This window comes from Seriola aureovittata, chromosome 7 (genome assembly GCF_021018895.1).
Source record: "Seriola aureovittata isolate HTS-2021-v1 ecotype China chromosome 7, ASM2101889v1, whole genome shotgun sequence".
Lineage (NCBI taxonomy): Eukaryota > Metazoa > Chordata > Actinopteri > Carangiformes > Carangidae > Seriola > Seriola aureovittata.
In genome coordinates, this window is record NC_079370.1 from 25,201,851 (window position 1) to 25,217,128 (window position 15,278).

Below are 15,278 nucleotides of genomic sequence, written 5' to 3' on the forward strand. Positions count from 1 at the left end.
ACACTGTATTGTTCCTCAATTAACTTATTAAACCAAGACCACAACACATTGGAAGAGAGAAGGGAGACATGCAACAAAGATCCTTTACCAGTATCAAACCAGGGATTTAACCTCTGAGAAAATATCTTTTGATCAGAAAACAACATGCATGCAGCTTGATCTGTGATTTTAACTGTTCATTTGAATATGTATATGATGACTAAAGAAAAACAAAAGCTGTGCTCTACATTGTATGTGGAATGTTTTACTTCACTCCACCATAAAACTAGCCACGAAAAAGACTGAACCCCCTCTAGAAAACAGAGCAAGGGGGCAAAAATACTGCTTGGATGAACAATAAAGCCAAACCCTTTATTTCAGCTCTGCAGGACAGATATCTGAAATGTTGGCACTGCATTTAGATGACTTTTCAACAATGGTGTGAGGCAGTATTAGCGTTTCTCCAGGCTGGTTAGAGTACTACCACAAATTTGAGATTCAAGGACTCTGTTGAACTCCGCAACAAAACAGAGCAGCAGTGAACCCTCACAGCCACAAGAAATTAAACTCAGCGGAGGCTCCTTTATTTCACGGCTAGGGCCTCGTTTTCAAAACTCTGCATGCTTCTTTTTTCCATTTGTGTGTTTTGATCAGGCTATAATATCATATGCACCAGGGATGACTGCTCCTGTCTGTGATCCGCTCTCCTCCTCTCCTCTCTCTGTCTCTGTCCTATCTAAATAAAGGAACACAGAGGAAGGGGTTTTAATGAGAGCAACACAGAGCGCCGGTTACATTGATAAGTAAATACTACAGCTTTAAATGCTTCTCGCACTCAATTGGCTCCCTGCTATTGTTGCCGAGCGTATGCCTCAGTGAACACTAAATTTTCACTGTCACACTTCAATAACCCTAATTGTCCAAAATAAATGAGCTAATTTCTGAAGTTCCATTTTCATATGCAGGAGATAAGGCAACTTTGCTGATTGATTGGATTCCTTTGTATGCATGTGGGTATGAGCGTGTGTCTGAGCCTGTGCGTGTGTGAGTGTGTGTGTGTGTGTTAGTGTGTGAAACTGCGGCTCTCATAATTTGACTGAAGGCCTCTGTTTATTATGCCTCTGTTATTCACTGCAAGCATTTCTCTGACCCCTGCTGATATTCATCCGACTTCCTCTCCCCATGGCATGAAAAAGAGACAGAGAGAGTAGATGGATGGAGAGAGAGAGAGAAAGGGAAAGTTAAAGAGGGAGAGAAAAAGAGCAAGTGCATGAGCCAGAGTTTGTTTGTGTGATTGAGTTCATGTGTGCCTGTGTATGAGTGTGTACGTGTGTCTGAGGGGTCCCTATGGATTTGGTGCTGGATCTAGCCTGAACATTTGCATTTTTTCATTTGAGCTGTTATTTGCAGCATTGCGTGCAGCACAATCCCCTAAGGGCCCGCCAAGTAATTCAGTAAAAAGGCAGGTAAGACATAAATTAATCATAAGACGTCTGAGAATTATTGCACTCAACTCTCACACACATGCGTGCACACACACACACACGCACAGACACACACACAGACCCACACTCGTAAAAGCATTCACATGCATGGGTATAAATACACGTATATAAATATATATGTGCATACATAAGACCACACACAAGTAACTGCACATAGCCTACCAAAAGGAAGAGAGAACACACATACACACACGCGCATACACACACACACTGAATGCACCCGCACACACATCACTGAGACTCAAATTGAATCTGAAAGGAGACCAAGGTCGAGAGAGAAAGTTTTCAACTCCATCAAGCAGAATTACCAAGCTGGATGGAGAGGAGTAACTTTTAATGGACCAATGTTTTAATACAAAAACTTTTTCAAACTGAAACACGACTTGCATATCAATGTGACAATTCACTTTTCAGTAATGTACACTGGATTCATCACAATGAGAACAGTAATTCATTTCTTCCTGTCGCTGTAGGTCAGTTCAAATGAGAGGATGTAAAAAAAATTTTCAGAGTCCGTCCATTGGAATTTGTTGGTTTATTCACTTCTTTATTAGGATTGGACTTGGTCTCCCCCTCATTCCCTGTGTTCGCCTCCGTTTTCTCTTCCCGTGTGTGGTCATTTTTTTCAACCGAACCCGTAGGAGTGTCTCCTGAAATAGCGCCCCTAGGGCAGCAGGCAGACCGGACCTTGGTTGTCATGTTATCTTCATCGCCATGGTTACTGTCATGGCTTGATTAGGTTTAGGAATGATCCTCGTGATTTGCTTGAAAATAAGTACTTCCTCAACATTAGGCAATCTTTGTTGTCATGGTTACAATAATAAGAACATGGTTCACTTCAAACGGCCATGGATATTAGAAACAACATAAGCTGCTACTGCCACATGGGAATGCAAAACTTCTCTCCTGTGACATAGTGCTGTGTTTTGTTGACCCATACTACATCACCGCATTTTCCCCTTCGCCCCTGTCATAATTACTACAACCACTAGATGTCACCTAACAACAAAATGTAACTATGGGTCAAAATAACCTGCTGCACAAACGACCTATGGGCTCACATTACAGGCAACAGTCTTGCTACACTCACTACAACCTACTAAAGTATTTAAACACCAGTTCTTCCCTTCAGCCGCTGCAAGATCGTTCAGACTCTCTCATGGTACAGACACTCTAGTTACCTGTGCTCAGCCTAGTCCAGCCTCACCCAGCCAAGTTACCCTCACCAGTTTCCAGTTGGGATCTCAGTGCACCCTGCCACTTCCCAGTTCCACTCCACTCTGTCAGCCGACGAGCCTGCTTCGCCACCCAAGCCTCATGTGCTCAGGTGAATTGGCAGGAGCTGGTTCCAGGAAGCCACAGGTAGATAGGCAGGGAGAAAGACAAAATCAGGAACGAGTAAAGAGGAGAACATAGGGAATGAGGGAGATTCCACCCAAAAACAGGCGCCTCCAGGTGACCTAAGAATCCAGGACGAAGGAAGGAATCCTTCCTCGGGTCTTAGCCCTCCCAATCAACCAGGTATTGCAACCCTCTGCCTCAGTGGCACATGTTCAGGAGCCACTGGACCAAAAAGCAGGGTGATTGGATCGGTAGACGTGCACAATGGACTGGAAGAGACAGGCTTTAAATGGGAGACATGGAAGAAAGGGTGTATCTTCATGGAATGTGGTAACTTGAGTTTGACAGCAGATGGGTTGGCAGGGTGACAGTTTCAGTTTCAGCCTTTAGAGGAATATACAACCAAACAGTCTGGCCTGATTCATAGGCAGGAGATGTTTGATACCCCAAGGATGCTTCAAAGGGCGACATACTACCTGTAATGGAGCAGGTCAAAGAGTTGTTTCCATATTCAGTCCAGGCTAGGTGAATACTCCATGAGGAGGGATTGATAGCCGTGACACATCGTAGGGCTGACTCCAGGTCCTGGTTGGCCCTTTCAGTTTGACCATAGGTTTTTTGGGTGGAAACCAGAGGGCTAGAGCACTAACTGTGCCCCCAAACACCTGGCAAATCTCCCTCTATACCTAAGACACAAACTGTATCTTGGAGAATGCCATAGAGGAAGTGTCACAAAAGGTACTGATATCTATCTGTCGACTATAGGCTGCCACATAAGCCCCAGTGTCTGCATCCATGGAAGGCCTCCAAAAATGTTTCTTGAGCAGGGACAAGGTTTGGTTTGTTCCCCCAATGACAGAAGGAGCGGGAGGTGTAAACCCATTGGAAGTCCATTGAGGTCAAACAACGATCGATTAACAGGACCATTACCTGCATCAGGCAATTATTACTGAGTTTCTATTGCCAAAGGATCAATTTCCCAAATAACTGCTGCCACTACCCGGTAAGGAGGAATAATGATGTCAGGGCTGGTCTTTGATTCCTCCCCAGAATATGGTGTGAAGTTGAATCTACTGAAGAATAACGGCCATTGGGCTTGCCTTGAGTTCACTGAATGTAAGCAAGGTTTGATCAGTCCAGACCGTGAAAGGCTGTGTCGTTCCTTCCAGCAAGTGTCTCCATTCATCTGGAGCTGCTCAGCCCAGTCCAGCATCACCCAGCCAAGAAACCCCTGCCAGATTTACATCTCAGTGCACATGCCGCTTCCCTTACTTAGGTTTACAAAACGTCCTTGCAACTGTTAGCTGCCCCCTGGTCTGTGTTCTGCATTTTGGGTCAAAAATTTACTTTGTTATAACAGAACGATCTGGCCACTACGGACCCAGCAGGAACAGGTCCAGGCAATGCTGCCCTTCAAATAGCAATCATTAATCAAGGAGTATAACTGGGACAACATAAAGTTGGGTATTTTAACATGGAGTCTATGGGGATTTACTCACTTTTGTAGCGAGCCTGAAGTGGCCATTTGAGGAAGTGCAGTTTTTGGCACTTTAGTGTTGGCTTCATATTTCACGCCCGGAGGTAGCCGCTTAGTCTTAGTCTAAGCCCTTATTGTGCACCCTCAGTGTTCTGCTGTGTATCTCACAGTGAAGCAGAGAGTTCTGAGCTCTCATTTCACCTCTGACATCTGTTTTATTTTCTGACACACTACAACTGACCCATTCTGACCCAAACATACCAGTTTTGAATCATCTTCTCTGTCTCTTTATTTTGACCATTCAGCTGCAGCCTTGTGTTTTATAATTCAGCCTGAAGGTGAGCTTTATTATTTCACATCTTTTACCATTTACAACACAAATGCCGGGGGTGATTTTTTTTTAATGGGTTAAATCCCCTGTAGTCCTCTGCACTCTCCTCTCCTACCGTATTTATCAGTGCCTTTGTTCCTGAATTCAGCAGTCTGAGGCAGATTGTCCCATCAATACACTATCAGAGAAGGTAGGCTAGATAAGAATTCTGCTGCTATCTGTCTGCTGTGAATAAGCTGTCTAGAGGTCTCCACAGTCCGGGTCAACACACATACACTAACACATATATTGTGTGCCTGCACACACACTGAATAAGCTGTCTAGAGCCTCTATAGTGTAATCCAGCACATGTACAGACACACAACGTTATCAGTAAGAGAGGAGGGATTCACTGCAGCAAGGAAGATATTACTACATCTAGTGTATCTCAACTCCGACATAATGTTACTCTAGTTAAACTTTGGGCAAAAGAAAAGTTGTCTTCAAGTAAGACATTGAGCAGGACAAAACAAGGCACCTCCTAGCTGGAGGAACTTAACTACACGGAACTAAATGAAATCTCATAAAGACTCTAACTAAATCAGCTGATCTTCTCATCAACTCATGTAACTAAGTTTATCAGGTTAAATTAAGATCAATTTAAATGATTTAGTTCTAATATCAGAACAATTTAAGAGCTTATAATTGAGAATTCATGTCTAGTAAGTTTAAATGACAACATGAATAAATGTCCTATTGACGGTCCTATTAACGGGCTTCCCAGCATGCATTGTGTTGTGTTCAAATTCTCCAAGAAGTCTTCATTTGTGCATATGTCTTAAATGAGTCACATGGTCTTCTCCCTGATGAAGACAAGTATCCACTTCAACCGCACATCCCCTACACCCACCTCCACCCGTGAACATGCTCTGATCCTGGTAAGAGCTATCAGCAGTAATGCATGTGGTCAGATATGAAACTATTTTACTAGCGAAAAATTGAACTTAAAATAATATATTATTTTGGATTGTAGGGAGTGGAATGCTTCTATTCCATAAAAATGACAAGACACGTAAAACCTAACTAGCACAACTAGCAACTCAAAATCAAACAGATATTGGCTGAACTTAATTTCTTCAGTTTCTCTAATTTAAAACTATTTAACTTTAAACCTGTTTGGGCACTTGAAGGCAGAAGGACAAATTTACAGACACAACATTAACATTCACTGTCATCATATTATTAAATTGTTTTGGGGAACATGTTAGCAAACACTCATCCAGGGGATATGGAGCTAGATTAGCCTGCTCTTGGACTTGCGTCTCTGGCCACCGGAAGAATTTCAGTCCAGCATTCAGGCTCCTTTTAGGTAGATACAAATCCAGTGGCTGACTTCCTCTGTCTGTGTGAAAGTGCTGTGTGGAGAAGTTCATTATACCCAGCAGGAATCTGCTGATTTAAACGATCAAACAGCATGATTCTTGCATTGTAATCAGAAGAATTGAGTCATTTAATACAACTGTAAATAGAATTCTGGCCAGGAAATGTAGTACCAGGTTGTAAGAGCAGCCCTATATCATCAGTCTCATGTTGGCAGGTCACTCATTCTTTACCCATCCCTGGTCAGTCCTGTGACTGAAACATGAAGGAGATTTATAAAGTCAGATTGATTTCAGGGAGCAGAGGTGTTTCAGTTAGTTGTTGAAGCAGCTCACAACAGCACAGAACAGAAAAGACGTTTCAGGTTTATTAAAACTGCACTACATTTTGTTGAAAAGTTAAGGTTTTGTAGATTATAACCTATGATGGCATTTGATGACTATTCTTTCAACATATGACAAGTTTTGTAGGATCTGCTGAACAGATTTCTTGGCAAAAACAGGTAAAAAAGGAAAAACCATTTCACACATTACAGTGTTATACACAGGTTTATGAGTGAGCAATAGAGGCTTGTTTAATTCCACCTACAGCCTGGATTCCCATTCCTTTGCCTGTACCAAATACCACCGGGGGTTCAAGACAAACACGTAATGTAAAGGTCATTTTCATTAATTATTCTGAGCCAGTGCCCAGATGTTGAGAACATCTTTTATTTTAGCTAGAAATTTTAAGCTTAGTCATCAACATGTCTGTCTGTGACTGAACAAAGCATCCCAGGACTGTGAAGGTTAAGAGAGGGTGAGCACAATGAGCACTTTCCCATTAGAGCCACAGATCAGAAAGAGAGGGACGGAGACAGAGTGAAACAGGGACAGCGAAAGACTGATTAAAGTCAGTTGAGTGGAGTGTCCAATATGTGAGAAAGAGAGAGAGATAGAGAGAGACAGAGAAGAAAGAGGGGCAAAGAGAGAGAGAAATAAAGAGGCTTATCTTTGGCTGCGACCTGAAACAGCTGTTTCTCTGCGGTGTGCTGAAGATGGATCCTCGCTCATTTCCTCTCCATCCTGCCACTCTATTTATGTTGCCAGTTTACTGTCTTCAGAGGGACAGAGACCTACTTCCTCCCCAGAGAGAGAAAGAAAATCAATTCAACTTTGCAATCAATCACTGCGCTGAAGAATACTGTTTTGTCAAAGAATGCAGTCATGTAAGAGTCTCCTTCTGCTCTTATTCTGCTTCACAGAAGCAGGAGGTGCTTCGGGTGCATTTTTCACATGATACAGCTTCCTCGTGATGATATTGTGGCAGCTAGGATCCTGTTCTAACACTGCAGATTTGACATTGAGCCGAAAGTCTTTCCTGAGCCCCATTTTAGTGGTGATGTGGAGGTTTTGGCCTGTCATCAGCAGCTGAAGACTCCCCCCTGCTCACCACAGCTGTCACCAGGAGAGGAGAGGAGAGGCGAGGAGAGGTGAGGAGAGGAGAGGAGAGGCGAGGAGAGGAGAGGTGAGGAGAGGAGAGGAGAGGAGAGGCGAGGAGAGGAGAGGAGAGGAGAGGAGAGGTGAGGAGAGGAGAGGTGAGGAGAGGAGAAGAGAGTGAAAAAATGAAGAGGGTGTTTCTCTTTCTTGCTCTTAGAGGTCAGGAGGACAGTAAGGTGTGTGCTGATCTGTGCTTGAAGCCACTGAAACCCTTTGTCCTCTCTATCCGTCTTTCTCAAACATGCAGAGACACACACACACAATCTGGCTGCACTTCATCAGATTCTAACAGCAGAGTTTGTATGTGAGTGTAAGTCATTTCTATGAGCAGCAGTGGACAGTTGAGCAGGAGGAGGGACTGATCTGCAGCGGCAGGATAAGAATGAGAAGAGTGAAAATAACTTTCAGTAACACTGAGGTTACGTGTGTTTTTTGCTGCTTTTGTGGGAAAATGAGGAACCAGTAGGATTTTACTATCTTATCATTTTGAGACACATTTCTTCAAGAATGGCTAAAGATGCTCCTAAAATGTATAAACAAAGTCAAACAAAGTTGAAGGTAAGGACCGTAAATCTTATCAATAAAATATGGCATCTGTGATCATTATCAAATACGTAGCCAAATAAGGCCATATACAACACCGGTTATGACATACTGAAGCAGAGGTCCATATTTAGAAATCATAGCTAATAGTTAGAATATTTCCACCATAGATCCACCATGCAAAAACCTTCCCACACAGGACATCAGCGTCTTTGATGGGAGCTCTGGCCCCGACGACGTGAGCAGATTACTCACATAGCCACTTGTCGACTTTTTGTTAACACAAATAGTCATACATTGGCACAGATCTAGTCCAGAAAGTCCTTAAACACGTTTCTGTATGATTTTGTACAGTGTAAACATATCTAGATAGGGTGCCACTCAAGAGCAGGTTCAGCCCACACCAGCCACATCTTTTTAAGTATCTTTGACATCCATTACTGTTGTCTCACTTATCCATCCACACAGAATCTGGGAGATGCATGTCACTATGAGATTCTTTTTTAAATTCAAAATCAAATCAAAGCTCACACTTTCTGCAACAAACATATGAACTGCGCATAATAATAATAATAATAATCAATCAAAGCTCATAGTTTCACTTTCTGCTTTTACTGTAAGCAAATACAGCAATGGTGGACAGGCGAAATAATGGAATCAATATATGATCGTCCTTTCAGCTCACAGTCACTGGGGACTGACTACATGGATGCTTTAGAGATTTGTGGCTTTGTTCAGAGTCTGACCGTACTTCACATCCTGATAGACGGCAGCCATCTTACATCAGGCACACACACGGTGTTACATTTCTGAGGCACACACAAATGAGTACTTAAAGGAATATTTTAGAAATCTGTTAGATTGATACCACTGGTAACCTCAAGGTGACGAAAAGAAATAGGCCTCCACATATCACTCCATACGACCCTGGTTTCTCTTTTTCACACTTTGGTTTTTATATGGATGACTTTTTAATTTCCCACAGGTTAGCTGTTCCCCCTATTTCAGGTCTTTATGCCGAGCTAAGCTAACTGTCTCCTGGCTGTTGCTTCATTTATAATGGACATGAGAATATGAGAATGGTATTATCTTCAAATCTGACTCAAGGGAATAAGTGTATTTCCCAAAATGGTAAACTAGTTGTTTAAAAGCAAGTCTGAAAGAAGAAGAGGGCTGCAAGAAAAGGAGGACGGGAAAAACACTTAGAGAAAGGTAGAGGCAGAGGATGAGAGGAGGCAGGAAAAACTAAGTAAGGAGGAGTACTGAAGAACAGAGGGGGTTTGGAGGAGAACATGGAAGAGGAAAGTCAAAGGACAGGATGATGGAGAGGAGAGACGAGGCAGAGCGGCATATGACTGGTTGTCTATGGAGGTTGATGACCAGCCCCTGTCAGTCAAGCTCACACAGCGAGAGCAGGGCCCTGCCATCTGCTCCAAAGTTAATGGGAAGGAGACAAGGTGGGGAGGTGAGATGTGTCGACACAGCCCAGAGAGACTGTGAGAGGATGGAGGTCTGTGTGAGGAAGAGAGGAGAGTGGAAGCAGATAGAGAAAAAAATCAGGGTGGAGACCAAGGACAGAGAGGATCATTTAATGAGATGGAAGGATGAGGAGATGGCTGATGGAGGTGGAGAAGAGTTGATGATGGATTAAATGAAGCTAGAAGCCAATAGAGCGAGGAGGACTTTGAGTTTAGGGGGTATCCCATCTCATCCGTGTGCTGTGGCTCTTATTATGGCTCCTGATGTGATTTACAATTTACAGAATCCAAATCTGGTAAAAGAGTTCACATGGACCCTGTCTTCTACTAAACACATGTCTATACTATTTACCTGCTTTGACAAATGTTTTGTTCTCACACTGCACAGAAATCATGAGGGAGGTCGAGGTGGTTTGCTGATCATATAAAGGCTCAGAAAGACAATAATGTGCAGACTATACTTGTTTTTAAAGTCTACTTTACAGATCCTCTGTCGTTATATAATCCCTCACCAGCTCTCAGATCTTCTACTGCCAGGCTTTCCAACAACACAATTTTATGCACAAGAAAAATAGGCAATGTAGCTTTTTTTTTTTTTTAAACTATGCTCCAAAACAATGGAAAACCCTGCCCAGAGCTATAAGAGATGACAGCTGAGAATCTATTTATTTAACTTGGCTTTTAATTAATTCTCTCATATTTTACTATTCTAACTGCTTTCAATTTTTATTTTCATTTATATATTTTATCATCTCCTCTTCTGTCTTTCTATGGTCTATTTTCATCATCCTTCAATCCACCCTTATTTTATTGTACTATAAGATTTGTTTTGTTTGATTCACATGAAAAGACATGAACATAAAAACATGTTAAAAACAAAATATAATTTAAAAATGATGACACCTCACTGCAGTTGGCCCCGGTTCGAATCCCGCATCGGACGGCCTTTCGCTGCATGTCATTCCCCCTCTCTGCCTCCCTGTTTCCTGTCTTTCTCCACTATACTGTCAAATAAAGGCATAAAAAGCCCAAAAAATATACTAAGAATCTGACAAATCAGTCGTTTCACCTCTTCTCGATCAATCAGAAACTGAAAAGACGATAGATTCCCTTCATGTCGACTCAATTTTACACCTTTGACCTGACAGTGGCGGTACTGCTGTCCTCTACTTTGACCAGAATTAAAACTAAACTGTCTGTGATATGTCACTTGCTTTCCAACTGTCATTTAGTATTACCTTGCAATGTGAAACCTTTCAGTAACGGGTAGAATAGCACAGAAATAGCGCAGAAAAATGTAGAAAAACCATGAAAGGTGAAGTTAGCAGTCATGCACTTGCTGTCTTATTGATGCAGGTTGATCATGAAACTATATAACGTTAGTTAATGTTTAACGTTTTCACAAGCCAGTGAACTGATTTGTCACCTGACAACTTTAGTAACGCTAACACTGACATTTATGTTCATTGCAAACTTCACATTTGCTCATATAACATTAACTTACAGTGTTTCCAGTGTGGACTGCTCTTACCTTCAACATTGTGGGTGTAAGATTCAATCCAGTTGCTGTATCTTTTGGGAATTAAACTGGGGTTAGGATTACACCTTGGCAGTCCTAACCGCAGCAGCCCGGGTTCGAGTCCAACACAAGTCTAGCAGTGCTAGTCTTATATACAGAGCAAACTGTTTCTTATTGGCGATTTTGTAATATGTAGAATTAGTTGTTTTGATGTTATGCTGATGAAAGCATGAATCAAGTAGCATTAAATGTTGTTAATAAACCTATTTGCTATTGCAAATTTGTTGCATATGAACATAATAATTAGGAGAGTGTAGGTTGTTCACACAGACCAGGAATTTTGCTGCAGTCACACTCAGCGGGAAAGATGGAAACAAATGAAGAATAATGAGCAAAAAAAAGGCAAATTTATCATCTGCCATGTGCAGGTGGTGCTTTATGCATCCTTATTGTTCTTTTGGTTTTTGTGACAGCTAAATGCAGAGCACGGACCACCAGTAATTCCTGGTCTTCAGTGTAATGTTCAAGTTGAAGCTGACCCTGCATTCCTCACATACTTCTGGTCTTCCAGCGCCTTGTTGTGAATGTGAGCTTTAATACCTAATCAATTGCTTTTGTGATCCTCTGAGAGCTTCTTAATAGACCACATAGTCACACACTCCGCTGAGGTCATTGACCTTTGACACGACAATCACACCCCTGTATTCACAATGGGATAACCGGTGACACACAGCAGGATCAGAATAGCTATATCAGACCTTTGTGTTGAATATCTGCCTCAGTATGAAGGACGCAGTGAAACAGTCACATAGGATGCACGCTCTGGAGGAAGTCACAAGGTGAGCTGATGGTCAGACAAGTCTTTAAGACCTGGTGTGAGTTTCTCATTAAAATTTTGATCTGTAAATAAAAAAAAGAAGACAAACAAGTTTGTCTGGACTGAGCTTCACACCACCTGTTCAGGAAAGTAGGAACTAGGTCAGAGTGAGCCAAAGTCACAAGTAGGCAAAGTTAGCGAGGACCCGGGTTAGAGTTCAGGTCTTGGTGCAAGGCTTTCCTCTCAGCCATCACACACACTTCACCCCCTGTTGTTGGACATGAGCGATACTAGGAGTTTCCTCTGAGGTTCACCCCCCCCTTCTTCAAGTTCACCTCTTGCCTGGACAACAGATGGACTGCAGACAACAACACCTCCTGCTCATGTGTGTGTTTGTGTGTGTATTCCTGGCCGGCTGACTGGTTGTGTGCTGTTAGGTCACCATGGCTGCAGATGCAGGTGTGATCCCTCATGTCTCTTGGTGACACCGTTATCAGTCATTGTCCAAACATGGAGGGTCCAGTTTGCCTTTGCTAGTGAACATCTTGTTCAGGGTCAATTTACAGTAGCAGTAAGTCGATCACACTGATCTCCAAACCAGAAACTCCTCCACAAAGACAATTTGCTTGTTTTATCAGCAGCTTTTAGTGCAAGAGGTTTTGAAAACAACTTTGTGGTTGACAGAAACAGACACCTGGAGTAAAATCTGTGCCAATGGCAGCATCACGCTGTAGCTGCACAGAAATACTGCATACATGGATGAAGTGCTGTTCTTCAAGAGATACTTTTACCCGTTCTAAAATCACAGAAAGTCATTTTTTCATATCTGTCTGTGAGTATGGATTAAAGATAAGCTACATTACTGAGGCCACGTCCACACTACTATGATTTAGTTTTAAAACGCATCTCTTTTGCTGCGTTTACGCCTGGTTTTCGAACCCCTAAAACTGCGACTTTTGGAAACGCTGCTGGACCCAGGGTTGCGTTGTAGTCTGGGCAAAAAGAGACCTATGGAAACAACGACGTAGACACCCATGGTCTCTCCCTGATTGGGTCTCATCAGCCTCGACTACCAGTGGTGAAAGCAACACGGATAATGAATTAATGTTGTCTTTGCTAGCAGCTGTTGAGGAGTTCAGTTCTGCATTTTAGTGCTACAACTGTCTTTGCTGTTCCTCCCACGTAGTATTTTGTGCAACTAATCAACTGCAGAGTAGACAATCTGCTTCCTGTTTACAGCCGGCTCACGCATGTCCAGTTACTGTGAATGGTCGTGTATGTATGCATTTTCAGGTGTGACAGGAGATTATTACTGATACATAGATTGTTTTTCAATTTTAAAACAGTGTTTTAAAATGAAAATGTGCTAGTATGGACTTGTGTTTTTGTCACTATGGACAGGACCAGGGCAACTGGCCCCTTGTTTCCAGTCTTTATGCTAAGCTAGGCTCATAACCTCCAGCTCCATACTTAACACTTAGACATGTGGAAAGAAAGCAAAGCCTGTAGCAAAGCTAAAGAGGGAAGATTTCTACAGCTGGAAGTAACTGATTAATCACTGAGTCTATAAAACCTCAAATAGTGAAACATGCAAATCAAAAGCTTCAAGAAACCAAGGCGATGTCTTCAAATGTCTTGTTGTGTCTGACCAACAGTCCAAACACCATGCCAGTTCATTTTCTGTCAGTCAGCTGTTTGAGTAATAGTTTCACTTCTACCTATTTCCCAAAATATTGAACTATTCTTTTACTTTTCAATCGAGTCAATCCCAAAGTACATTTTAGGCCTTTAGTGGTGCTGTTGCACTGGGTTGCATAAGCATGCGCATGTTGTATATTTATAATCTTCTACAGACACAGGAAAATTTGGCACAACTAGTTATGTATGTGACACGTTTAGGACTGTAGTACTCCAAAATGAGACACCTCATTATGAAAAACTATTGTACATTTTACAGTTAAATACAGATGACAGCCATTGTGCATGATAAATGAAGATGTTGGCTGTTCGATATGTCACTACGTCTCAGTGAAAAAAATCAAACATGTCCATGTTGGAGTCATAGCAGCCCACCACCTATCAATCACTGTCAGTAAGTTCATAGATTCCTGCTGTGTCGCTGCTAAAAGTCGAGAATGTTTGCAATATGAAGCCTTTGTAACGACAGCACACAGTCTTCCACTGTTTGCCAGTCACAGTCATTACTCAGGAGCTGAAGACACGCACATGTTATGGCATCAAATTAGACATTCAAAAGAACAGCAAACATTTAGCACCTCGTCAAAGAGAGCAGCTCTGTCTGCATTGACTCCTGCTGTGTGGTGCTACTGTTCCCAAGCTGCTCTGAGGTTCTACTGTACAAACACACACACACAAACATGAAGGAAAACACATTTAAATAGTCTGACGTGCACACATGAATGTGGTAGCACAAAAAAATGCGCGCACACACACACACACACACACACACACACACACACACACACACACAAATACAAATACAAACACTCCCACATACACTGATCTCCAGCAGTGGTGAGAGTCTATCAACACTTAGTGACATCTGGCAGGGGTGCTGCCTTGTGAAGACAGGCTCTACTGAGCCTGCTTGGTATGTTCACTGTGTGTGTGTTCACATGTTTGCGTGTGTGTTTGTGTGTGTGTGTGTAGGTGGGTGAGTGGGTGGGTGTGTGCTGGGTTATGTTCTGCCAACATCTGGAGTCTAGACTGAATGACTCTGAGCTAGTGGGCAATAGCCCATCTTCCTGTCACCCACTCTGTTGACTTAAGTGCTGCTGTGCCTTCCTGCACCTAAATACTGTGTGTATGTTTGTGTGTAGGTGTGTGTCTGCGTGTGTGTGTGTGTGTGTGTGTGTGTGTATGTGTGTGTGTATGTGTGTCTTCCAGGTGCCTGCTTAGCCGATACAAAAAGAGGAAGCCTTGTACTCTCAGTCTGTGTTGAAACTTCCAAATGAAGATCAGGTTTGATTGATTGAACATAAGTGGAATAACCTTTTTTCACTGCAGATGTTTTGACATGTTACAGCAGGAAAACCACAGAGGCAATTAGTAACAGTGATGGCTTAGTGGGACCTTTAAATGGAAAGGAGCCATCATTCATCATTAACACTACATGTGCGCTTCTTGTCATTTTTACTATCACAGGTCAAAATATCTGAACTAAAAGGTCTTCACTAGAATCCTTAAGACAATCACATACTCTCAGAAACAAACACAACCATGCGAAATTGATTATTCACGTTGCAGAACATCCCTTTCTTACTAAACAAAACTTTAATTGAAAATTCAAGTTGGAACACACCCTCCGGCAGACATTATTACTGGATGCATCAGGCTGAACTTACAACTGAGTCAGCTGTACTTCTGGAGATTTTTGCCAGACATTCATCACCAATGGGTCTCACACACACACACACACACACACACACAC